This window comes from Pseudorca crassidens, chromosome 10 (genome assembly GCF_039906515.1).
Source record: "Pseudorca crassidens isolate mPseCra1 chromosome 10, mPseCra1.hap1, whole genome shotgun sequence".
Taxonomy (NCBI): domain Eukaryota; kingdom Metazoa; phylum Chordata; class Mammalia; order Artiodactyla; family Delphinidae; genus Pseudorca; species Pseudorca crassidens.
The window spans coordinates 99,020,389-99,044,681 of record NC_090305.1 but is presented as its reverse complement, the minus strand read 5'-3'; the positions used below and the strand labels follow the sequence as shown (position 1 = coordinate 99,044,681).

Genomic DNA, 24,293 nt, shown 5'->3' with positions numbered 1-24,293 from the left:
AAATTCCACAATACTCTATTTATAGTTTGTTTTACACCCATATGTTCTCTCTCCCATAGACTGCGTACTTCTTGAGGGCCCTCAGTGAGGCTCTTCAACTGTGTGTCCTCGGGGTGCAGTGCGGTCGGGGTGCTGGCATCTTCCCTGTGGCCCTGCATCCACTTCCCATCCTTCTCTGCTCTCTTTCCCCGAAGGCCAATCTCTATGCATCCCATCAGTGGGTTCTGCCATCCTCTGGTTCCCAGTTGGATTTGGCTAATGGACAGTTCTGGTGCCCCTTCCCCCACAAGAAATGGAAGAAGAGAGAAAAACAAGGTCAAGGTCTTTATTCCCTTGGCCCCTTCCCTGTGAGTGCCCTTCAGACCAGGTGTTTGTCCCCTGCCCCCATCCCCCAGGTCACTGCTCCTCTAAAGGTAGAGCACCATTGGACTGTTCTTTCAGGGTCTGGGAACTGTCCCCTCCCTTGGTCCCTCTGGCCTCGGGGCCACATGGCTTCACTGCTGCTGTAGCCCCAGTGCTCACCACCACCCCTTGTCATTACCCTATGCTCACACCTTCGTAATCTGTCCTTTTGTAAATAAGCCCTCCAGGAGTATTTATTTTAAGTGCATCATCTATTTCTAGTGGAGACTTGATTGGTAGAATCAACACCTAATAAATATTTTTTAATGAAATTGGAACTTTTTCAAAATTATTTTTTGTTGAAAACAAGGTATACACATACTTTCTAGTGTATTTTTTAAATTTTTATTTTTTCCTTTTTTCCCCCACATTCTATCATCTAAAATCCTTTGGTATAATTCTTTTGAGATGGATAACTTGAACCCCCGTTTAGCCTTGATAAGAAACATAAGTCCTCAAATATTTATAAGGAATTGAGACAAGGATTCTCTTATTCATATTCTTGGTTTAAACCATGGCAGAGGGGGTAAGGTGGCGTCTCTTCCAACTGCTGTTCGTAGTGATAACTTGGACCCTTGGCCTGTACAGAATCTCAAGGGATATATGTATTTGTAAAGGTGGGCAACGGTTTAATTTATTTTCAAAATTATAATGACATAAATTAAAGACACTTTGAGTTATATTATAAGCCAAATAAATTAGTTTTAGTCCTGACGGGCGTAAATTAAACCTTGGTATTTAGGAAGAGAAATGTTCCCCGCGGGCGCTGACGGGCCCTCACCCTGCGGTTTATAAATCAAAGGTACAATCTGAGAATAAAACACGTTTTATGAAATCGAACGTCAAGAGCTCCTTGTTAAATTTGCTGTAGCAATTAAGTTCTCAGGTGAGAAAATGCCTCTTTTTCAATGTTGTGTTACCTCTGTCATTCAGTACTCCATTTATAGGAGCAACTCTTCATAGTAAGTGCACATTAGGATGACTTTTCACCTCCATTTAAATGATAAGTTTGAGAGGAGGAATTGGTTCCTGTCTGTGGGCTTGTAGAGCGATGCAGACGGGATCCTTGCCAGTTTGTAGAGAAGAGAGAAGAGGGGAAAAGGACGGTAAATGGTCAACTTGGTCCAGGCTGGCTTGTGTCGATGTCCCCCAGCTAATGCGGGGCGGGCAGAAGGCCATAGGATGCCCTCAGAAGGGAACTGTGTAAACCGGTGTGCAAGCTGACATTATCAGGGTCATGAAGAGTAAAAGAGAGGGAGATTGGAGATGGGGAGCCCAGGTGGATAGAGTAAAGACAACAGCAGTGCGGCCCAGATAAAAGCAGAGACTCCGTGATAGAATGGCTGGCCTCAGGGCTTCCTTGGGGCTGGACCACTTCCCAGTTACACCCTTGCCCACACCGTGATAAACTCCTTCCTCACGAGCTGGCTCAAATCGACCTCTGTGCTTTGTAACAGCGTGATGCTGATTTGTGTCACTGTCTACAGTGTTAGGGATTTCAGGAACTGTAGACATCATCTAGCCTTTGCTTTCCAGTTGAGAAAACTTAGTCTAAGAAAAATGAAAAAACTACCTGCTCAAGTTGCCGGCGCAGGTTGGAGGGAGGGTGTGAATAGAACTGTACAGCCGTCTTCAGGAGAGGCGCACACAAAGCACAGTGTGCTTTTTGCTAGGGGTGATGATCCCATTTGGGGGAAGTCTGCTTTCCAAGAGAGTCCTGCATGTAGATGGAGTAGGTAGCTGTCTGCATGGTATTTGAGGAGCCCTGGGAAGCTCTTATTCCTTCCCTGTTCTCCTCCCTCGACCTCGGGTGGTAGCACCTTGATCCTCAGATTGTTGCGAAGGTTAAATGAGTTTCTGTGTTAAATCATTACCACAGTGCTTGGTACATCGTATTATAAGAGCTAAAAGGATCGTAGCTACACAAATGGATCAAGCCACTGTTCTCACTCCTTCACTACTGGCTCCAGAGCTCATGGGAACAGAGGATGATGCTCTTAATACGACTAATGTTAGCGAGGCTTGTTAGGTTTAGCTTAAAACCACACCTGGAAGTTATGATCAATAGTACAGGATTGATATCACCTTGCTAATACAAAAGAGCAATATCTTACACTTACATGTATCTGGCTACCTATAGAAGCTCCTTTAACAAACCCCAAACTTGAAATAGTTATCCCCATTTTACAGATGGAGAACTCAAGGCTCAGAGCCATTGAAGGATGTGTAGGGATGTTCTCCCTGCAGGAAGCATTGTGGGAACTTGGGGCACATGAAGGTGGGGAAGAGAGTGGGCCAAGTTGGGGTAAACTTTCCTCAGTTCAGTGTTTTGTTCAGGACCGGCTCTCCCTGCCCAGAAACTTGCAAATAAAGGGCACTCTCTCCATCTAGCTCTGAGTGTCATTCTTCTGTGTCCAGGCTGAATGTCACCAATGTGATTAGCACCTGGACCAGGGAAATCACTCCCCTGGGGTGCATCCACCTTTCCTATTCATCTCTGTTTCTGCAGGTGATGAGAATGGCAGCTGGAGGTTGGAGAACATTCCTTGCATAATGAAAGCAACCCTTATGGAACCAGCTGAGCTTCCAGGTCAACAGAGGTAGGAAAGAGGTGGATGTGTGACTTGCTGCGGTGCAGTATAGAAAGTTTATTTGAAAAGTTCTTATACTAAGATCAGGCAAGTGCGAAGCCCCATTCCTTTCGAGAGGACCCATTGCGAAGCCATGGTATCTGGGGCCCTTCTGCTGCTTACAGGCAGGGCAGTGCTGATTTGGGAGGCAAGCGGCTGCTGGACGTTAGGAGTTTGTCCAGCCTGACAGTCACCAATTGTTGGAAGGTGAGTAGCTTTTCAGGAAGTGACTCTAGAAACTATGTGGACTGAATGCCTAAATTTTCTAAGCTTTTGACAATTCTGAAACTAAGTCTAGGCATGTTTTTAAAGCTGTCAGACTTAGGATACTTATTTCGATCACAGTGTTTTTAGACACGTGAAATTCACTGAAGAGAAATCCATTACTAGTTTGAATTTGTGTGTGTAAGGCCACTTAAGACCTTAATTCTAAAATAACTTTTTTGGTTGCTGTCTCATGTGTCAAGTGTCCAGTTTCTGTAACATACTCATTTTTTTTAAAACAAAGTTTCATTCTAAAATAGAATCTCTATTATATTATAGTTCATAATACACATTAAGCGTGGCTTTGGTATTTATGCAGAGTATATATATCTACTCAGAATCATAAAGTCAGTCTGGATATTAAAAGCTTATGTTCATATCCTTGGCACTGTTAAGACAGTCAAATAAAATTGCTGTATTTTAAGTAATGGGTTAATCTTAAGGAAAAGAAAACACTTCTGAGGCTTTCTTTTTTCCCCTCGGAAAAGTTATTTGCAAAATGACAGCTAACTTTGCCTGATAGAGTCAATTCCCTCTTGTTATTATTGATGCAGTTGCCCATAAACAAAGCAGTTCACTGCTGCGTGCATGCGTGCGTGTGTGTGTGTGTGTGTGACACACTTTAACAAATGTGTTACATTTTTGGCAAAGATAAATACCAACTTGAGCATTTTTGGACTGACTTCGTTATAATATCAGAACTTATATTACAGATACCTATTTACCTGGGTAATTGGACCCTTCTCTCCTGTTTCTAATCATGAATCTTGCTTTCATGAAATCCAGCAAGAGAATGGAATGACATCTCTGTGATACTAATAGTACAGATTCATTTCAGTAGGTTGGTTTGATCCTCTCTTTTAAGAGAGTTGTCTTGACAACCTGACCTTCTTTTCAGCCTGCTATTATCTGAAAAATAGCCTTTGTTATTATTTGGAACTTTTCCACTTTGTTTGGCCTCCAGTATTTTTATCATCGTTCAGACATTCAGCTTTGCTCCCACGGAAGTATAGACTTTTTTTTTTTTTTTTTAGCAAGTCTCAATGTACTTGCCAAAATACAACAGCCATTATTAGCTAATCATTACTGTGTGCTGAGCAGATAAAAGCTCTTTAAAATGAGCGTAGGCTTGTTCTCCAGTGACAATAATTCACGGACTCAGTTTTGTCCATCATTACATGCCAGCAACTGAGGCTGAAGCTTGACTTGAACCTCGGGAACGAGATGAGAAGAAAGGAAATACACATGGGGATGAGTGTGCAGTTTCAGTAAAACCAGACACTTTGTCCTACGCCTCTGTCTTGGGTACTTCCTGTCCCCCTTCCCCATCCCCACGCTAGCATGGCTAACTGTGGGCCTGGTGGACTGCATGGTTGGATAGATGAGCCCACGTATAGCATGGACATTTGTTATGTTTTGTAGCCACAGAGAATCTTCTGCAAAGTCTTAGGAGTATTTTCACAATATGAACACTTCCTCTCCAAGGCTGGAGTCGAATACTAACTTTCTTAGACTTTCTTGCTGCCGGGTGGAGAGTCATGTGACTCAGGCTCCGTCACTAAGATGCAGACGCAGGAGAGATTTTGAGGTGACATGGCAAGAGGAGGCAAGCTGGACACAGAGTCCATCTTCGGGGAGTATTGTGGTGGAGGCAGCTGGCTTTTGGGGACAGTTGTAGGGCAGGATTCCTGGTGGTCAGGGTCCAGCCAGTGGACAGGATGCAGTGTGTGTGTCCCAGAGGCCGTGCACCTTCACTGGGGCAATTCTGAAATGAGCTTTAGAGTTAACTGCGTGCTCCGTAGCCTCTCAGCTGCCCTCTTGAATATAAATTGTTTTAACTTATTTTAAAATGTATTTACATTTGGATTGTATAACGTGATTTTATTTTTAAGGTGTACAGTGTGATGTTTTGATATACATATACGTTGTGAAATGATTACCACAATCAAGTTAAATAACACACCCATCACGGCACAGTTACCTTTTTTTTTTTTTTTTTTGGTGGCACGAACACCTAAGATCTTCTCGCTAACAAATTTCAAGCGTACAGTACAGCATTATTAACTATAATCACCATGCTGTACATTAGATCCCTGGAACTTATTTATCTTAAAATTGAAAATTTTTACCCTTTGACCAACATTTTCCCTCTCCCCCACTCCTAAGCTTCTGACAGTCGTTCTACTCTCTGGTTGTATGAGGGTGACTTTTTTAAATTCCACGTATAAGTGAGATCGTAAAGTATTTGTCTTTCTGTGGCTGCCTTATTTCACTTTGCATAATGTCCTCCAGGTTCATCCATGTTGTCACAAAGGGCAGGATTTCCTTCTTTGTCATGGCTCCTTTATAGGAAAACACATAAAGGAATTGGTGTGAGAAGGATCTAAACAGTCTTCCATAGAGTTTTACTGAGAAATGAACTTTGACATGTGTCTAATTAATTACAACAATTATAACACAGCCTCCTCACTTGGGACAGGTAAAGTCTTTTAGCCAAGGGAGGTAGCGAGAGGCTCATCCCCTTGCTGACTCTTGGCGCTTTGGGGGTCATTCATTTCTTAGGCTCTACCCTTGATTTGGCGTGCTTTCATTGGCTGCTGGCCACCTCTGTGTAGAAACAGGCTGATCACAGGAAGGCAATTTGGGAGCCATATCTCTTGGCGGTTTAAGTTAATTTTCTGACGTATGAGGCTTTCTGTGGCATCAGTGTTGCTGAAGTTGTGGCATTTTCTGGTGCTGCTTTGAGTCCTCTGCTTGAGGAGCACACCTGTTCTGGGTTGTCCAACAAAACCGTGAGTGCCGCCAATCACACTTTGTACCCCAGTGCTCAGTTGTACTGGGCTCCTATATCTCGTGTTCTACGTGGTAGGTTGTGCTAACCTGAGCTGCCCTTGGATCTCTTCCTAGGCTACTTCTTTTTTTTTTTAAGTTATCTGCCTTCCGTAGAGTGTAAGCTGCTTGAAGACAGGAATCCTGCCTTGGCCCCTTCTTGGTCCTCAAGCTCAGAAATAGTGCTAGACACATTTCCACTACTGAAGGAGGCATCAGAGCCCTGGTGCTCTGAGGGACCTTAGTTTTGGCTGCATGAACCCAGAGATACTGACATTGCCTGACGATCTCTCTGGACTTACTTGGCCCATTGGTCACACTGCCCAGTAACCAAACCTATCCGTTTGGTCTTCAAGTGAGACCTGGTCTTATCTTCCAGTGTCGTGTCTATGATCTTATAAATCCCCTCATGACCCCTTTTACTAAGGCTTCTTAGGGTGTTTAGGTACTTCCTTTGGCCTTTCTGGGCATGTGCTTGTTTGGGCTCTTAAGGAACAAGATTTCTTTCTTTATGACTTTTTCCCTTTCTTCCTTTTTTCAAAACAGTTCCCATTTCTTCCACAGCAGCTGGAAAGTGGACAAAATAGTTGTTCTTAGTCAAGTAAAGCCACATTGTGCAGTTTAAACTGCTGTGGTCCTAGAAAACAGAATAAATAAGCAAAAGGCATTGAAATCCTTTAAATTGTGTCTGTCCATGCTGAGTGGATTACGTCTGCCTAAAATACAAGTAATTGAGTGAAAAGAAAAATGCATGTTATTATACAATTCAGTTCCATAACTACAAGTATCTGAATATTCAGGAATACATCCAAACCACAGAATACTTAATTGTGAGAGTCACAAAGGACCTTAACATTTTTCTTACGTGGTATATCTATGCCATAAACTGACATCTAGGCAGTTTCGTATATCAGACAAAAGACTTGTATCCAGAATATATAAAGAGTTTGTACAACTTTATAACAAGAAGCAAAATACCCCAGTAAACATGGGCTACTATTTGAATAGACACTTCAGAAGTAAGGTTTACCAATGGGCAATAAGAACGTGAAAAGATGGTCAGGGTAATTATTCATTAGAGAAATGCAAATTAAAACCACAGTGCCGTAATGCTCCAGGCCCATGTGGCTAAAGTGAGGAAGACTGACCATCCAAGTGCTGGTGAAGACGGGTGGAACCAGAGCTCTCACACGCTGCTGGAGGGAATATAAAATGCTGCAGACACTTTAGCAAATGTCTAATGGTGCTTTTTGAAAGAGTTAAAAATACACCTACCATGGGATCAGCCATTCCCCTCTTAGGTACTTACTCATGAAGAGTAAAAACACGTCCTTCTAAAGACTTGTACCCACATTTCCATGGCAACTTTATTTCTAGTAGCCCAGATAGAAACGACCCAAGTATCCATGAGTAGGCAATGGCTTAGTCATATAATGGAAAACTAAGCAGCAATAAAAAGGAGTCAGCTACTGATACAACAACTTGGATGAATCTCAGAATCCTTACACTGAGTGAGAAAGGCCAGACCAAAAAACAGAGTATATAATGTATGATTTCATTTACGTAAAATTCTAAAAAATGCAAGCTAATCTATAAAAATGGAAAGCAGAGCAGTGGTCGCCTGGGGACAGGGATGGAGGAAGGAATGAATTACAGAAGGACGCAGGGAACTTCTTCCAATATTGCTTTTGTCCACGTTACATGTAGTGCATGTTCCCCCTCCATTCCTGACGAGGAAGACATATTTGAAAATGATACTTCTTTTTTGTGTTTCCTATCTACATTATTTCTATATAAGAAAATTGCTTGGATGTTGTCTTTCCTCCATGGTTCCTGAGTTATTTTTGTCATCCATCATAAATGGGTACTTCACAGTTAGTGAGAATCTTTTATACTTTTTCTTTGACTCAACACACTGTATATGCCTAACCACTCTGGACAAAACTACCCTTTCCCCTTTTAAATGACCCAGAGATTCAATAAAAATGATGCAGTGAAGAAAAACATCTTTGTGTGCCTGAGAGAAGTCACCCAACAAAATTGTATCTTTAATTTTCAGCCTGACCTCTCTTGTAATTTGTTTGAAATTTCATGATTTCAAAAGAAATAGACTGTTCCTTGAGGAATGCATCATCCCCCTCCCCATACGAGATTTGGAAAACCAAAGCTCTGAGTCTAATAATCTAATGGCAACAGCAGCCTTGCTATTCGCTGTCCATTTCTATGCCCGCAAAGAGTGGGAACTGATTGTATCCAAGTTTGGTCATCATCAGGACCAAAGTTACCTCTTGGTCTTTCTCTGAATTGAAGAAGTCATGGCATGGTTCATCGTCTCTCAAACTTTAACATGCGTACAGATTGCATGAAGGTCTTTTAAAAAGGTAGGTTCTCATTCAGTAGGGCCAGGGTGGAGCCTGAGATTCTTAATTTCTAACAAGCCTATGAGTGATGCTCAGGCTGCCCGTCCATGGAGCACCCTTTGCGTAACAAAGGCATAGATGACACCAAAATATTGGGTTGGACAAAAAGTTCATTTGGGTTTTTCTCCATAAGATGTTACGGAAAACCTGAACTAACTTTTTGGCCAACCCAGTAGCACACAACCCTCCTATTATTCGTTTGCATGTAGAATAAATTCCTCAGCTTAGAAAATGTTTAAAGTAGAACACTCAAAACGTTGACCAGTTTTTAGGTCTTCATTATGAAATAGTCATCATGAAGCATGTTGTCTGATGCTCTTCCTAAAGATGACACCAGCCAGGAGGCAGAGCTAGTTAAAGGGCCAAAGGGAGTAAAGAGACAGGGATGATGGAGTGTGTCTCCACCCTGTGCTGTGTATGGAATACTGGGATTGTGTTCAAGCTGGATGTCAGGTCAAGTCTGGGGGAGTACATTGCATCCTTAGCCTCGGTTTTTAACCATCCTTATATCCTTGCTCTTTTCCTTACAGCTTTGCAGTGGAGTGGTGGCAATCCTACTAGACTTTGGGCTTGGTCATGTGACTGACTTTAGCCAATGGGGTGTTAGCAGATATGACAGAAGCAGAGGCTCTACTGAACTTGTGCATTGAGACTTTGACCTCCTGCATCTTTACCGTTGCCATGAGAATGCCGTGCACCGGCGAGCCCGCTGGCCTCAGGATGAGAATGAGGGGCATGTGGAACAGAGCCACCTGTGGCTAAATTCAGTGTAAATCAGCTCACCGTGGCCGACCTTCAGATCCTTGAAATATAGGTGGTCATTGTTTTAAGGCACTCAAATTTGAATTGGTGTGATACACAGCATTAGCTTCCTGACTCCCTGGAGTAGTGTGTCTGATACAGGAGGGCATAGCTAGAGGTGGGTGGTAAGGTCCTGGGAGCCAGATGAGGAGCTGGAGATCCAGAAAAAGCAAGAAACGATATAGCAGAAGGTCGAAGCAGGTGAAACAGAATGGAGTTCCACCTAATGCCCTCCACTGGCTTTGGAAAGACTTTTGGTGCATACTTGCATGGACTGGTGAGATCTACGTAAAGGTGAGCTGAGGTGAGACAGGTGGACATTGTTTTGAGCCAACCAGGACTAGACCCGACACAACAGGATACTGCTTTCTTGTTGAGTTCTTGGACTGCTTGTATCATGGAGCAAAGATAGAGAAAAAGAGGGTCGGGAGAAAACACTTCATTGACTAAATGTGAGAATGAATGAACGGAATAACTTGTATCTTCTCATGTGGCTTGTCTGCTCGTGATGACAGAACAACATTTTTTCCATGTAATTGACAGACAGTGCATGAGGGATTTTGCTAAATCACTAGGCAGGTGGTACTTGGGCTGTAAGTCCTGGGTTGGCCCACTCCATGTACAGGACATTCTTGAAACTGTTTTAGTAATTCACTTACTAACTCATTCATTCTTTCAGATGTGCTTGTGAAGCTATTATGTGCCTTCGTAGAGCTGATAGTCCTGCAGGGAAGAAATACATTGATTATTTGATTACAGTTGTGTTAGAAGGGGGGAATCTCAGTGAGTTCTATGTTTGGAAAGAATGGGTACTTGATGGAGTCTGGGGACCAGTGAAGGTGTCTCTGAGAATCAAATGATGTTTAAGTTGAAATCTAAAGTGAATAGGAGGACACATCTAGGCACTGGGGACAGAATATGCAAAGGCCCTGAAGGTGGACGATGGGTGGCTTCTTTGAGGAAGTAAACGGTCAGTTTTGTTGAACTGCAGACGTGGGCAGGTGCCTGATGAGCCATGACCAGGTTAAGGGTTTGGGGTGTATTCTAAGCGCAATCAGGAGTAACTGAAGAGTTCCAGGCAGGGGAGCAACATTATTAGATTTGTGTTTTAAGAGATTACTCAGGATGCAACGTGGAGAATGGGTTGGAAAGGGGTAAAAATGGAAGATAGCTCTTGCAGTGATCCAAGGAAAAGAAAGCGTTGGCTTGGACTCTAGTGGTTTCAGTAGACGTGGAAAGCTTTGGGTGGGTCCTAGAGATATTTAGGAAGTAGAATCGATGGTTCTTGACATGAATTGGGATGTGGTGGATGAGGAAGGAGGAAGATTGCCTTTGAGTTTCTGCTTTGTAACAACTGGTGGTGCTCTTCACGGAGACAGAGGACTTTGGAGAAAAATGAGCCGGGAATTGGTCAAGAGTTTAGTTTTAGACACGTTGATTTTGAGGTACTTGTGGTATGTGGGGACTTGCCAAGTAGACAACTGAGCATTTTGTTCTTCAGCGCAGAGGAGAGGCATGAGCTGGATACATACATTTGCAAGTCATTGGCACGATGATGGTCATGTGGAAGCCAGGAGACAGAGTATGAAGCCAGGTGGTAGAGATATCCTTGGGGAGTATCACAGTTGAAAGGAGGATTAGTGGGCAAAGGAAGCCAAGAAGGTAAGAGGCAAACCACAAGAATGCAGTGCCTTGGAAGATAAGGACAGGACAGAGGAGTCAGCTCTGCTGAATGCAGTTGAGAAGGTTAGGAAGCTGAGCAGTGACACTTGTCTGTTGGATTGAGCAGCAGGGAAGTCATTCATAAACTTGGCAGTAGTCACCTGGCAAGACAGAGGCGGAAGCCAGGTGATAGTGGGTTAATGAGGGAATAGAGGTAAGAACATGAAGAGGGAGAAAGCGGATTAGAATAAGAACACAGCTTCCAAGCGCTCACAATTTCTGTTTTGTGCAGAGGCAAGCCTGATGCATGTGGCAGTAGGAAAAGACGTACATGAGCTGAAGGAATGTTGATGGATAGCTCGAAGAGTAGACATTGTCTTTACCAGCGTAGCTTATAGTTAAGTTGCATTGGTTCACATGTCAGGAACTCATGATTTGGATAGTGGCTTTGCTCAGAATTACCTATAATTTTGTTATAATAATATTTATCTTTGTAAAAATAAGATTAATGGGGTTGGTTGCCATATTTGGAAGGAAACAGTTTGTGTACATCTTTTCATACAACCATTGATTTGATGACGACCTGTCTTTCCCATTTCTGTTGGATACGAAGTTGCATACAGGCAGAATCCTGCCTATTCTCTCATAATTGTGTCTTTTATCACTCAGAACAGCATCTGGTGCAAGGAAGGGGTTCAGCTACTGTTTGGTGAGTGAATGGATACTAGGTGTTTCTGTCTGATTCTAGGAGTTACTCTGCACTCAGAAGAAACACAGTGGTACCTTGGCGACAGTACTCAATGCGTCTGACCTCTCTGACAGTTAAGTAATTCAGGCTTGACATTTTACCAGTCAGCCCAAGTCAGGGGGCTTATACTGTCCTGGACAACTCACCATCGAAACAAGCTCAGCATGACTTCGACTGGGCCAGATGGAATTCTGCTTTCCAGAAACCTTGAGTAAATAGCAAGTAAGTGGAGTACTGCAAAAGGTAACTGTTTGCATTTGCTAGCACACCCTTGCTATTACCCAGCTGATAAAGGGAGCGTGCTCAGAATGTGAGTGCACAGAGCTGAGTGGTACGTGAGGAGCCCCAGAAGTCTAGAAACCTCTCCCGAAATTCCTCCTCAGTGCTAGCAAGGATATGAGAGACATTGGGTTTGGCTGTAACAAGTGCTCTCACTTGTTACTTAATCAGAATTTGCATTGTTTTTTTCATTATGGTATTAAAGTGTAAATGTTGCCTCCATGTGCTGTGGAAATAACAAAGCCCCGAAACAGTTGGTTTTATCCGTAGCGCCTTCCGTCTTATAATCTCCCGGGATCTCATAAGCTGATAATGTTCTTTCCAAATGAGCTATTTTGTAATCACACTCCACATGATTGTTTAAAATGATTATTATTGTTTTACCTTAATATAAAAAGATGCATTTGCCAATCGAAAGCTGAGTTTACCCAGCGATGCTTGTGTTAACTGCCTCGTGGCTCATCAAGGTCTGTGGGACTCTGGAGCTGGGGAAATGCAAATGTTAGTTTAGGGTTCTGTACATTTTAAGAAAACGAGGAGCTGACTTTCCACATCCAAAGACTCATTTTACTATTCTACTCCAATCTCAGATTAGGGCATTGACCTTGGCAAAAGGAAGGAAGGCTGAAGTGGAGGGAGGGTGCTCGTTTGGGGAAGGTTAGGGGCGTGAGGATCAAGTGAGAACTGGAGATGCATTCGTTTCTCGCCACCCGCCAGCCCGGCGTTTGGGGTTAGGATCAGATTTCCAAAACTCCGATGCTGCTCTTGTCCAGCATCCCTGGATTTCCACCACATACTGGACCTGGGCTTTTGTTTTGTTCTGATTGCTGTAAGCAGATATCGTCTTACTCAAGCGATCATGTCACTGGCCGATTTTCATGCCCCCCTCCATTGACTCAATCCCTGCCTGGTACTCCTCGATAGTTTCCTGACAATGTCCAGACCGCTTTTAGGTCAACAATTTTGTGATGGACTTGGAGATCCCTATTTTATCATCCTTCTAATCACTTTGTACCAAGACTCTACATTATGTGGGTCAAAGCTACACAATTTTTTACGAACCATATGTGGTAGTTTTCCTATTCTGAAATCACCTGCACTTCATCCCTGAGATGACTAACTCTCTAAATCAGGGTTGGCAAACTTTTTCCGTAAAGGAGAGAGTAAATATTTTAGGCTTTGTGGGCCATATGGTCTGTGTTGCAGCTGTTCATCTCTACCATGGACGTGCACATGCCACCTTATGCAATATGTAAGTGAATGGGTGTGGCTGTGTGCCAATAAAACTTTATTTATAAAAACAAGTGGTGGGCTGGACTTGGCCTGTGGGCTGTAGTCTGCTGACCCTGTTTCTAAATAGTAGCTCCCACAGTTTCTCTCTTCTCATGACGTTGAAACAGGCATACACTGAGCTCTGGTATGTCTTCACAGTTAGGATAATTTCCAGCTTACTTTGTCATTCGCTCCCTTTCCACATAGTCAGTTGGGAATCTTGAAATCTTTTTAGGGTAATAGCATCATTTCAGTGGCCTCATCATCTGGCTGTTTCTGATCTCATTTTCTGCTCTTTTCTCCCGCCATCACTCTGCTTTGATTCCCTTGGCCTCCTTGCTGTTCTCTGAAAATACCAGGTGTGCTCCTGCCTCAGGACCTTGGCACCTGTTCTCCCCTCTGCCTGGAATGGTCTTCCCCCAGATCACCACAAATACCACTCCATCCTCTTCAAGTCCCTACTGACCTGGCCCCTTCTCAGCGAGACCTATTGTCTTGGTCAGTGTCCAGTCAGAAACACAGGAACAACTAGGCATTTCATACAGAATTTAATAGAGGAGATTGGTTATGGAATGAAAGGCTTGGAGGAGCAGAAGGGATAGGTGGGCTTATACAGAGGTTCATGACCGAGGAGGGCTGGATGAGGAAGGGGGAAATGGTGTAACCCAGAGCCCATGCTCCTCGTGCCACGGAGCCGGCTGCTGCTGGGCTCACCACCACCACTGCCTCGCAGGAAGACCAGACTCTTCGCTTCCATTGGTGCCTGGGCTCTAGAAGGGACCTACACTTGATGTTATCACTGCCAGAGCCAGAGCCATTAACTGCTGCTGTTAATGGATCACTCTGTCTGATCAGGGACCCGAGAGCCCTCTACTCAGCCTTGGTAGCTACAGGTTCTTGGGGCACCACCAGAAAGAATACTGCTTCCTCCTCCTTCCTGCTTTCCAGTTTCCCACTGGCGCCTCCTGTTGGCGGGGGCTGCACTGGCAGAACCTAGCCAGGCCTAGCTACCAGGGAATCTGGAAGAATGTAGGTTGTAAGCTTCCAGCCCCTGGCTGCAGAGAGCTGACCCTGGAAGGACTAGAACAGGGCAGAGACACACTGAGCCAATAATCAGAGAGTTCTGTCCACTCCGTATAAATCGGCAGCTCTCCACAATCCATCCCGTTTCCCTGCTGTATTTTTCTCCATAGCTTGTGTCACTGCCTAACATAGGATTTATGTACTTTGTTGTTTATGACCTGTCTCCTCTCCTAGAATGTTAGCTCGATGCCAGCAGTGATTTTGTTCACACTTGTACCCCCATTTCTAGAACGTCGTCTGGAATACAGGGGACATTGCGTAAATATTTGTAGAATGAATGAATGAATTCCTTCACAACACCGAAGGTCTACTCCTGGAAACTGCTGTGATTCGTGGAGCCCAACCTGACAGCTTTAAAGAATCATAGAAAATAAAGGATCAAGAGAAAGTCTCTCCCTTTTTCTCTCCTCTTGTCCTCTCATGTATATGTACATTATATTCACATTTCCCCCCTGCTGGAAAGCATCTGCTTTGAAACGCTGACCATTTTTATTGGCATTGTAAACCTGCTCAGAGAGGGAACCCTACACCTGTATCTCCTTCTTCAGTTCTTGGGCAAATGTTGCCATGGCTCTGAAGAGTTTTACGAGTTTGCCAGGGCAGCTGTAACCAAGTATCACAGATTGGGTGGCTTAAACAACAGAAGTTAATTTTCTCGCAGTTCTGGAAGCTGGAAGTCCAAAATCGAGGTGTCTGCAGAGTTGGCTCTGAGAGCCTTGCGGGGGGATCCGTCCTAGTCATCTCTTCTTGGCTTATCATTGGTCATCTCCTCCCTGTGTCTCTTCACATCATCTTCCCTCTGTATGTGAATGTGTCCAAATTTTCTCTTCTGATAAGATCACCAGTCATATCAGATTAGGAGGCACCCTAATGACCTTATTTTAGTTTAATTACCCTTGAAAGGTACAGTTTTAACTCCAATATGGTTCTCTTTTGGGGTTCTTGGATGGTATGACTTCAACATCTGACTTTTGGGAGGGACGCAGTTCAACTGAGAACAAGAGTCCAGGCAGATCCTTGGTCAAGTTCCCTAGCTATCTGCCTGCATTTCGTCTTTCCAGTTTTTGAACCACAGCTTACAGGTTTGAAATGGAAAACCTTTTCACTTGCAATCTTCCATGTTTTATTTTTCCAGTTTCCTCCTAAATCATTGGGGGAATATGGTGACAGCATGCTTGTTGTGTTGTTTTCCTGAACCAGGAAGCTTCTGTGCATGTCTTCACAGGTGGGGGTTGGACGGTTTCTTTCTTTACAAGCACTGTCTACAGCTGATTGGGTGAGTATAGGTGCCCATCAAGAGCTCAGATGTCAGCCATTCCAGCCAAAACGTCAGGGTTCCATTGGCAAGGAAAGGGGTTCTGTGCGTGTCCTGCGCTTTAGCCCTGTGATGACTGTTTCAACAGACTGTTAAAGCAGATTGCATAGCAGGGGTCCCCTCGGACCATGAAGTTGCACAGCATCTCTTGACTGGTGATGCTGGTCCTGTGTTTATAAGTCGGTGTTCCATTAGGGAGGAGCTCGATTTGGTAGCTACTGGGCGAGCCAGCACCTATGAGGTAGGGAAAGGTTCAGCAAGAAGACGTCCCCTCTTTGACCTGTGACCTGTCATGGAACACACAGCTGAGCTCTCATCTTGTCTGCGTGCAGCCTCGTTCTACGAATAGGCCACCAGATACCTTTCCATTCTCTCCTCGAATATTGAGTGACCTTGGAAATAGCCTAATCTGTCTTGGCACATTTGAAGATAGAGAAAACAAGTGGAGGAGACAGACCTGCTGGTTCCTGCTGTCGATCAGAGGTTCGAATGAAAGCTTATTATGAGCTGGAGAGATGTGTCAGACACGGTGTCAAGGGTGGATAAACTCAAAACAGACCCTGGCAGCAGGGAGAAGTGATGACAACGGCAGCAGCAAGACACACACCGCAGAAGCCACTCTTTGGGTGAGTTTATTCTGCGTGTTTGGCCATTTCTCCCCAGTCACGGGAGGCTACACGAGAGAGACGTTTCCTAGAAATCAATCATCTGGTTACTCCAGTTCCCTCATTGGATAAAATGAGGCCAAGAGGGATGAAGTAACTGCCCACGATCCCACAGGGAGTTTGCAGCCCCGTAGGGGCGCTCGCACCGTGTCCGAGCCGACTGAAATCCAAGTTCCTTCTGCCGCTTTCTTCAGCTTCTCCCCCTTGCCCAGCGCTAGGTCTCAGGGTCCTGGCGTTAGACTGTGCAGTGTGAAGACCCTGGCTCCAAGCAGACCAACACAGTTCTAGAAAGAGCCCCAAACCAAAGACAGACCCACATGAGTTCAAGTCGCTGACACTTATCGGACACGTGAGTCGGTCTTTCCACTTTACCTGCCTGAAACTTACATCCTCATTAAAAAAAAAAAAAAAGGACATACTAATGCTGTTCACCTTGCTTGTCTGGGAGGATGTGATATTAAAATCAGCCCATGGACACACTTGCAGGTGCCCGTTATGATGCATGTTCTCCCAGAGGAGTCATCTCTGAGTCTATTCATATCTAATAATGCTGCAGCCAGAAGTAGTTAATCAGATAGTCCTAGCAAGCCCAGGCCCCAGAGCCATGCACTGTGATTAGAAGGAGTGGCATGGGACTCCCCTGGCGGGCTAGTGGTTTACACTCCACACTTCCACGATAGGGGGTGCGGGTTCAGTCCCGGGTCGGGGAACCAAGATCCCGCGTGCCACGTGGTGCAGAAAGTAAACAAACAAATAAATGTATATATGGATGTGTGTGTGCTGTGTGATGGAACTTAAAAAAAAATAAGAAAAAGGGAGTGGGGAAATCATCAGGGTTCTCTAGAGAGATGGAACCAATAGGATGTATGTATCTAGAGAGAGAGATTTATTTTGAGGAATTGGCTCATGTGATTGTGGGAGGCTGTTGAGTCCCAAGTTTGCAGGCCAGGCTGGCAGGTAGGCTGGAGACGCAGGCAGGAGTTAATATTGGAGCTTGAATCCCGAGGCAGTCCGGAAGGCGGAATTCCTCCATTCTTGCAGAACCTCGGTCTTCTCTCTTCCGGCCTTCAGATAACTGTATGACGCCCACTTGCATGATGGAGGGTGAGCTGCTGAACTTAGCGTCTCCTGATTTCAGTGTTAATTACATCTAGGGAATTCCTTCACAACAGCATCTAGACCGGCGTCTGACGCAAAGCTGGGTACCGTGGCCCAGCCAAGGCGACACAGCAGATGAACCACCACAGGTGGAGATTTCCAAAGTCTGGAGCGTTTGGGGAATGGAGCGTGGGCCTCCTGAAAGGGAAGGAAGAGAGAGGTGGCGTAGAAGTACAGGGCCGGAGGAGCCAGCAAGGCTCAGCTGCAGAATGTCGGGCCTGTCCTGAAGCACTCGTTTGGCTGAGAACCAGCCTTTATCTTACGGCCCTGGGACAAGTCAGGTTCTCGCTTCTCATCTCTGATCAGAGAAAGCGCAAAGGAAAGGGAGCGAGGGGGCGCCCCCTTGCTGTTCTCCAGTACCTTCCATCCGTTACTGGCTCCCTCCCGTTCCCTTTTCCCACCCTCTGCCGCACCAGTGGCAACCCGCCAGAGGGCCGTACCACCTTCGAAGGCCTCCTCTGTCTGTGGGAGGAAGAAGGCTTGATCTCAGTGTCACACTGCAATTGTCATTTCCTTGGAAGGTCACAGGCTCTGTTGATTTCTGATTCTTTTTTTGTGTAGCCGATTCCAAACAACAGTTGCTTACGTTGTAGATTAGATGAGTGGATGGTTAAAAGGGGGAAGCAGGTCTGGGCATCCTTGTCAAAGGGGAGAGAAATTGACACTTTCTTTAAGAGTGCCGCCACGTGTATGATTCTGTGTAGCACGTATTGCCCACCCATCACGGCTTTGCATGACCCTCCCCCTCTTCCCCCTGTTTCTACCTTCTTTCTCCCCTTGCTTCCTTCCTCCTTCCTTTCTCCTCCCCTCCTTCCTTCCGTGAATGTTTATTGAGTGCGTACTATGTGCCAGGCCACTGGGCAGTGTAACGGTGTAACAGTAGTGAGCAAAATAAACAGAGACCTGTCATCACGGAGCTTCAGTTTTGGAGAAAGGGTGGCAGAGACAGTTGTTAAACATATAAAGTCACAAGTAAATAGTCATAAAGCACGGCAGGTGCTATGAAGGAAAGGTTTTGAGGCCATGGGGCCCTTCGGCAGGGGGACTTGATCTAGTCCATGTTGTGGAGGAAGGAAGAGAAGGTGGCCTTAAAACTGAGAGCAGAAGGAAGGGAAGAGTTTTTTAGGTGGAAAGAAGGGCTAGAACATTACAGGGAAGTGAGAAGTATGTGCCGAAGCCCTGATGTGGAAGGGAGCTGTTCCTACATGTGGGACAGCAAGGACGCCAGAGAGAGCGCGTGGGGAGTGGTGAGGGCAGTGGAGATGGGTGGACAGGTGGGTAGGGTAGAGCTACGCCCTAAAGACCACCAGCCTGACGCGTGGAGAACAGGTGGTTGGCGCTGCAGTGCAGCCAGTGAGAATGATGACTTGGACCTGGGTGATTTCAATGGACATGGAGACAAATATTTGGAATCCAGAGAAATTTAGGAAGGAAAAGCAGCTCAACTATTTAACTAGCTTCATGACGTTGGACAAGGAAGTCGGTTAACTACCTTGACCTCTGTTTCCTGCAGAGCACAGTGGTGCTGATATTACCTGCCCTACTTTCTTTGTCCCCAGAGATTTTTCTCATGTCTTCTGGATATAATTCACCCTGCCAAGCATGGGGCACAGGAAATGAATAGTCACTGGGCTGTGTCCCTGGGGGAGTCACAGTCTATGGAGGAGCAAGTGATTGTCATAAAGTATGACAGGTGCATAATCCTGGTGAACAGGCAGATTGAAGAGAGCCAGAGAAGGGTACCTACCTGTCTTTGTGAGACCAGGGAGGACTTCCAGGAGGAGGTGATGTCTCATTCAACCGTGAAAGGATGAGTAGGAGCTTGCCAGGTGAAGGCTGGTAGAAAGAGTGGAGAAAAGGACATCTAGAAGTGAGGTAATACCTGAGAGCAGTGGTTCTTACCAGGGACAATTCTGTCCCCAAATGTCTGAAGACATTTATGATTGCCACAGCTGGAGCGGATACTACTGATAGATAGTGGTCAGAGGCCAGAGATCATGCTGAACATCTCACAGTTCACAGGACAGTCTCCCAAATACACAAAGAAGTATCAGTACCTAGCCCCAAATGTCAACTGTGCCGAGGTGGAGAAACTCTGCTTTTTAAGATAATTGCTGGAATAATACATGTGAAAAGTCTTAGCAAATTAGACAATTCTGTATACGTAAGAAGTCCCTTAACATTTCCTAATCCTTTATGACATTGTTATCAAGTGTGACTGAAGAGTGAAAATGACTGTTTCTAATGCACGAAAGCCTATACGTCAGGACTCGTACTTTATCATTGTGCCCGTATGGTCTGTTGAGAGGCAGGGATGACGTCATGGAGGAATGGGGCAAGAGTGCAGGAGAGTGAAGTCCCACTTAGGTGGGTGTGGAGTCTGATGCCGGCTGGGTGACCTTCTAGGCTGTGGGAGTTGCCAGGTTCAGTTTGATAGGTAATCCCACCTGCTTGCATGTGCAGAGAGGCCGCTAAAACCCGTTACTCTCTGCCCTCACTTCTCAGCGTCAAGTCCCAAATAAAATGAAGCCCAGAATGACCTAAAATAAGGCGTAATCATCGGATGCTTTCATTTCTCCCTCCTTTTCCTGAGGAATACTCGAGTTTCTTGGTGTTAGGCTGAGTTCACTTCATCCAAGTTCAGCCTCCTTAAAGGTGGGGAGCGAGGAGAGGTGGAGATCACGCTGTCTTGTCAGGAGTACTGTTGAATTGGAGGACTCTGTAGATTTTTGAGAGGACTGGAGTATTTTAGACAATACAATGACAGTAACCACACACTTAAAAACAAAAAACAAACCGATTTTCTAAGGCCAAGTAATAGAATGCCACGTGTAACCTGAATGCTCTCTGGTTCCGTGAAATTACATTTCTCAGATCTGAAACCACCAGGATTAGAGAAGAGTGTGCTTCTGACTGTCTGAAATGAAATTTACTTTGCTTTACGGAATGCCTAGCTTTGAGCTCTGTGGTTTCTTTGTAGATATTTCAAACCTACATCCAGCCCCTTGTTTCCAGGGGAAGGTGAATGTGGCTCTGAGTAATCTTCGATAGGCGTCTCAGTAGATGGCGTGCCTTGTGCTGTTTGGTATCTGTTCCTTCGAATTATTGAATTATTTCTGTGTGTCTGACGATAATCTCCCTATTCTTAAAATCATTTAATGACCCTCTATTTTCCATTTAATTAAGCACAGACTCCTTAGCCTGTGTTAAAGATATGGGTTGCAAGCAACAGAGTATGACGCAAGCAAAGGCGGTAGCTGAGTAAACCAAAGGAGGAGACAGATAATGAAGCCTCGGGAATGGTAGGACCCAGGGATTCCCCAGGGGTCTCAGAGGCCAGAGCTCATGGCCTGCTCTCTAGAAGAGTGCCAGCAAGTGACTCAGGTCCAGCCGCTCGTGGTGGTTGGGTGTCTGAAGACCACTTGGATTCCCAGAAGAGAGAATCTGATTGGTCCAGCCTGAGTCAAGGGCCTTGCCCTCCACCTTGAACCAATCACTGTGGTCAGGTAGAGGTACTAGGTTGGGCTTAGCTGGGTCACATGGTACTCTGGCATGTGTTAGCAGCGGAAGAGAAGATGACGGGGGCCACAAGCAAGGCCGCTACCAACTGATACTCAGTGTTCTCCACGGCTCACCCAGGCCAGGTGATAGATAGACACCCAGTACGTCTACTCTGTTCTTCTACTACATGTATTTTGTTCTTTATCAAACCTGAACTCTGATTTGGGACATATTCCTGCCTTTGATAACATCCCTACTCCGTACCTTTGTCCATAATGTTTACATTTCCCCACAACGTGGTTCCTCTCCAAAGCATCATGGTCAAGTGCTGTCTCCTCTCTAGAGCACTGCAGATTCCAGTTGCAGCTGGTTGGTTTTGCACGTTTTGAACTCCTGCAGCCTTTGTTTCTTGACGCTCCAGTCGTGGGTGTGAGGTGTGGTAGAACTGGCAGAATGGGGCAGGATGGATGACTCACTGGCCACCCCCCGCTACACACACGGTGCGGGGGTCCTCTGGACAGTGTAGCCTCTGAGGGACCGGATCAGGAATGTAACAGAGAGGGGAGTTCTGGTCAGAAAAGAGGGCGGTGTAGGTGAGGGGTTAGGTGGTTAAGTGTAGAAGGCAGTGTAGATGAGAGTCAGACAGGCCTGCATTTGAAGCTGTCTCTGCCACATTCTGACCATGGCACACGGACTTTATCTTCATGGCCCCTCCCTGTGCCTCATTTCCTACCTACTGAATAGACAGCAGACGCTAACCTCAATGATTTGTGTACATGTAAAGGGTGGGGCACAGAGCCCAAGGCATAGTGTGGAAATTGGAAATTAGAAGCTTTGATTTCTTAGACCAACGAGTTGTTAAAGTGTAAATTATAATTGTAAAAAGCAAACAGATCAGAAACCTTTGTGAAATCCAAAATACGTTGGGCTAATCTTGCCTTTCTCACTGAAAATAAGGAAGAAAATGTTAGAGAGTTTTCATCCCTAAGTACTGTATAAAAAAAGGACCAGGTGGGGCAAAACCTTCAAAGAATAACTGCACGTTTTCTTATCCTCAATGTAATATTTTCTCCTTCATTTTAATGAGTTAATGAGACAGAGCAAACCTGAAGTATCAGATTAACCATTTAAACATGTAAATTGTTTGGAAACTTCATTTGTTTGCTTAAAATTATAAAACATATTTGTCATAGGAAATCGGCTTTATTCCCCCAAGCTATAAAATGAACTTAGCGGTCTTATTTTAACTTAGCCCACTGTTACACGTATCATGGAGATATTGTTGCTAATCAGAAAAAAGGGAAAGAAAAGAAGCCCTTAGGTTTCTAGAAACACTAGGTCTAAGTTTTCTAGAAACACTAGGTCTAAGTTTTCTCTTTTAGGCCAGTAATGGTAAGTAAATGAAGAAGGGCCTTTAATAGATTCCTGTCAAAATACAGCGTGTATTAGTCAGCTCGGACCATCGTAACAAAACACCAGAGACTGGGTGGCTTAAACAACAGACAGTTATTTTCTCACAGTTCTGGAGGCTGGAAGTCCAAGGTCAAGTTGCCAGTGGGGCTTGATTTCCGGTGAGCACCCTCTTTCTGGCTTGTAGGCAGCCCCTCTCGCTGTGTCCTCACATCCAGAGAGGGACAGAGAGTGAGAGGAGTTTTCTTATGAGAACACGAATCTTGTCAGATCAGAGCCCCACCCTTAACCACAATCACTTCCTTAGAGGGCCCATCTCCAAATGCAGCCACATGGGAGATGAGGGCTTCATGGGAATCTTGTGGGGGACACGTTCAGCCCATAACACCTCCCAAAGGCTCGTTTGTTCATGATAGTAAACGGTCAGTGTTGATTAAGTGGCCCTGATGTTGCCGAGCAGTGGATGTTCAGGTGTAAGTCCTCTTGATCCGCGGTGACAGCAGGGGTCCAGATAAGCAGTCCCCTCTCAGTGCATCTTTAGGTCTCCATGGAAACATCATCCTCAGGAAAGCCTTCCACGCACCCTTGATTGGCTTTGGCTCCCCTGTTATTCACTTTCACAGTGCTCTGAACCTCCCCTCCATGGCACCGATCCCTGTTTGTAGTGAATTAATGGCCATCTTCCTTCCCCGAGAGGCCTGCAGTCTCCCTTCTGGGAGCCGACAGGGAGACTGTTGGACATCAGCAAGAGGTTTGCACCCTAACAGAGCAGGGGTTTTCATCTTAGCAGCTATACAAGGAAACCCACGCCCAAACCGAGGTGAATACACTAACACCAGCATAGCTGGCGTGCAGGTGCACGCTGGGGGCACGCGGAGGCCTCAGTTTAGGCAGCACCCAGGAGAGGGACTGAGGTCATGGGCAGTCTACTGTCCTGGTCAGGATGGTGGCTCTGGTGCCAGATGGGGCCAGCTGGCTGAGGGAGGGCACGGGAGTTTCTAGTTTGGGAGAACTGACTCGGCTGGTTGTGTGTCTTTTGTGTCACCAAGAGCCCGTGCTTTGGGTTGTGTTGACTTGTGTCTTTGCGTATCACCCTCCTTGGTCAGAGCCCACTCTTTTGTACCCCTGATTCTGATGCTGAGTGTAGGGACTCAGCAAATGTTTGCTGAACTGTATGGAATCGATCAGGTGGCTTTGAAAGGAAGGTCGAAAGCTTCCCTGGGATTCCAGATCAGCAACAAGTGAATGTCTTCTTAGGATCCCTCGAAGGAGCCGTTTCCTCCCATTTTTGGTTACATCTTCCAGTTCTAGAAGAAAGCCTCGAACCCCACGTCTAGACCTTAAAAGGAAGGAATATCCCACAGCGTTGGTTTTCAGGTGTCAGTGTGCCGTCAGGGTAATCTGAAGCCCTGGGTCCCACTCCCAGAGAATGTCATTCACACCAGGAATGGACCCCAGATGAGTGCCTTTTTCATAAGCACTCGGGTGGTCAGAGGTAAGCCATCTGGGAGCTATACCTGGAATTCTCAGCACCCCGTTACCTGAGGAACCTGGCAAAGCGTAGGTCTGGGGAGGGAGGCGGAGATTCTGCATTTCTCGCAAGCTGCCAGAAGGGAGATGCAGCTGGTCCACACACCACACTCTGAGCGGCCAGGACACAGAAAAGTCACTAACGTGACGGTTGCGTTAGGGCGCTGGAGTCAGACAGTCACGGGTTTGAATGCAGCTTCCCCACTTCCTCATGTGACCAACCTCTCCCAATCCCTGAATCCTTGCGTCTCACATGGGAATAGGTGCAGGGCTTAAATGGGACAGTAATAGACATAAAACATTCGTTACCTTGCCCGACATGCC

General features: G+C 45.5%; 1 long non-coding RNA gene across 1 annotated transcript in view; it reads left to right on the top strand.

Moving 5' to 3' along the window:
- The window catches only part of LOC137232696 (uncharacterized), a 688,080-nt gene that overhangs the window by 94,684 nt on the left and 569,103 nt on the right, over window positions 1-24,293 (top strand). Inside the window, exon 3 of the long non-coding RNA XR_010947151.1 lies at window positions 2,912-3,002. This is a non-coding gene — a long non-coding RNA (uncharacterized lncRNA). The remainder of the gene's footprint in view (window positions 1-2,911; window positions 3,003-24,293) is intronic.